Below are 2694 nucleotides of genomic sequence, written 5' to 3' on the forward strand. Positions count from 1 at the left end.
AAGACCCATACAAACATTTGAAAGAATTTCACATTGTCTGCTCCACCATGAAACCCCCAGATGTCCAAGAGGATCACATATTTCTGAAGGCTTTTCCTCATTCATTAGAGGGAGTGGCAAAGGACTGGCTGTATTACCTTGCTCCAAGGTCCATCATGAGCTGGGATGACCTTAAGAGAGTATTCTTAGAGAAATTTTTCCCTGCTTCCAGGACCACAGCCATCAGGAAGGATATCTCAGGTATTAGACAACTCAGTGGAGAGAGCCTGTATGAGTATTGGGAGAGATTTAAGAAACTATGTGCCAGTTGCCCCCACCATCAGATTTCAGAACAGCTTCTTCTCCAATATTTTTATGAAGGACTCAGTAATATGGAGAGAAGTATGATAGATGCTGCCAGTGGTGGAGCCCTTGGAGACATGACTCCTGCTGATGCCAGAAATTTAATTGAGAAGATGGCCTCCAACTCCCAGCAGTTTAGCGCCAGAAATGATGCCATAGTCATTAGAGGAGTGCATGAGGTAGCTACAAACCCATCTGCATCATCTGAAACTAAGAAGCTTGAAGGCAAACTGGATGCATTGGTTAACTTGGTAACCCAGCTGGCCTTGAATCAGAAATCTGTACCTATCGCAAGGGTTTGTGGTTTGTGCTCCTCTGCTGACCACCATACAGACCTTTGCCCTTCCATGCAGCAACCTGGAGCAATTAAGCAGCCTGAAGCTTATGCTGCAAATATTTACAATAGACCTCCTCAACCTCAGCAGCAAAATCAACCACAGCAGAGCAATTATGACCTCTCCAGCAACAGATACAACCCTAGATGGAGGAATCACCCTAACCTCAGATGGTCCAGCCCTCAACAACAACAACAGCAGCCTGCTCCTTCCTTCCAAAATGTTGCTGGCCCAAGCAGACCATACATTCGTCCACCAATCCAACAACAGCAACAACCCCAGAAACAGCCAATAGTTGAGGCCCCTCCACAACCTTCCCTCGAAGAACTTGTGAGGCAAATGACTATGCAGAACATGCAGTTTCAGCAAGAGACCAGAGCCTCTATTCAGAGCTTAACCAATCAGATGGGACAATTGGCTACCCAATTGAATCAACAACAGTCCCAGAATTCTGACAAGCTGCCTTCTCAAGCTGTCCAAAATCCCAAAAATGTCAGTGCCATTTCATTGAGGTCGGGAAAGCAATGTCAAGGACCTCAACCCGTAGCACCTTCCTCATCTACAAATGAACCTGCCAAACTTCACTCTATTCCAGAAAAAGGTGATGACAAAAATTTACCTAACAATTTCTGTGCAGGTGAATCTTCTTCCATAGGTGAATCTTCTTCCATAGGTAATTCTAATTTCTGTGCAGGTGAATCTTCTTCCATTCCCTCCAAGAGCAGTTTCCAACAAAAAAATGGAAGAGGCAGAGAAAGAGATCTTGGAAACGTTTAGAAAGGTAGAGGTAAACATACCTCTGTTGGATGCAATAAAGCAAATTCCAAGATATGCCAAATTCTTGAAGGAGTTGTGCACTAATAAGCGGAAGCTTAAAGGAAGTGAACGGATTAGCATGGGCAGAAATGTCTCCGCATTGATTGGTAAATCTGTTCCTCAAATTCCTGAAAAATGCAAAGATCCAGGTACATTCAGCATACCTTGTATCATAGGGAATAGTAAGTTTGACAATGCCATGCTAGATTTAGGAGCTTCTGTTAGTGTTTTGCCTCTGTCTATTTTTAATTCTCTATCTCTAGGCCCCTTGCAGTCAACTGATGTGGTAATTCATTTAGCTAATAGAAGTGTTTCCTACCCTGTTGGTTTCATAGAAGATGTCTTAGTTAGAGTTGGTGAACTGATTTTCCCTGTTGATTTTTATATTTTGAATATGGAAGATGGATTTTCTCAAGGATCAGTTCCCATCATTCTAGGCAGACCCTTTATGAAAACTGCTAGAACTAAGATAGATGTTTATGCAGGCACACTGTCCATGGAGTTTGGTGATATAACTGTTTATTTTAATATTCTGGATGCTATGAAATACCCATCTGAAGATCTTTCTGTATTTCGTGCTGAAATAATTGACCATGTTGTTGATGAATACATGACTGATCTTTACTCTAATCTGCATGCCTCTCACTCTTCATGCATTGAGTATGAAATTGTACTTGATCATATGTCTGAATTTGATGCTGAGAGTGAATCTGAGAGTGATATTGATTGCATGCCTGGTGGTGGTGTTTTACCTCTTGAGATTGATTTTATAGAGTCAGATAGGACTAACCATGTTTCAGGAAGTACACATACCTCTGACTTTCTTTATGAGGTAAAGGCTGAGAAACCATCCCCTTCCACCACTGTCCAGCCGACCACACCAGAATTGAAGCCTCTGCCATCAAATTTAAAATACGCTTACTTGGATGATAGCAAGAGTTTTCCAGTGATTATATCTGCCTCCCTTGCTGATGAGCAAGAGGAGAAGTTGTTGTCAGTTCTCAAGAAGCATAAGAAGACTATAGGCTGGACCCTGGCGGACATTCCTGGTATTAGCCCATCCACATGTATGCATCGAATAAATTTAGAGGATGGAGCTAAACCAGTAAGACAACCATAGAGAAGACTCAACCCGGTGATTCTTGATGTAGTGAAGAAGGAGATAACCAAGCTTTTGCAAGCTGGAATCATTTATCCTATC

The 2694-nt window shown here is 42.2% G+C and overlaps 1 non-coding gene across 1 annotated transcript; it reads right to left on the reverse strand.

The window, feature by feature from the left end:
* Window positions 1-218: 218 nt before the first annotated feature.
* LOC114417600 lies at window positions 219-325 on the reverse strand. Its single transcript, XR_003667859.1, has one exon. It is a non-coding gene; the product is annotated as a small nucleolar RNA R71 (small nucleolar RNA).
* Window positions 326-2694: the final 2369 nt, after the last annotated feature.

The sequence above is a fragment of the Glycine soja genome, chromosome 6 (genome assembly GCF_004193775.1).
Source record: "Glycine soja cultivar W05 chromosome 6, ASM419377v2, whole genome shotgun sequence".
NCBI lineage: Eukaryota > Viridiplantae > Streptophyta > Magnoliopsida > Fabales > Fabaceae > Glycine > Glycine soja.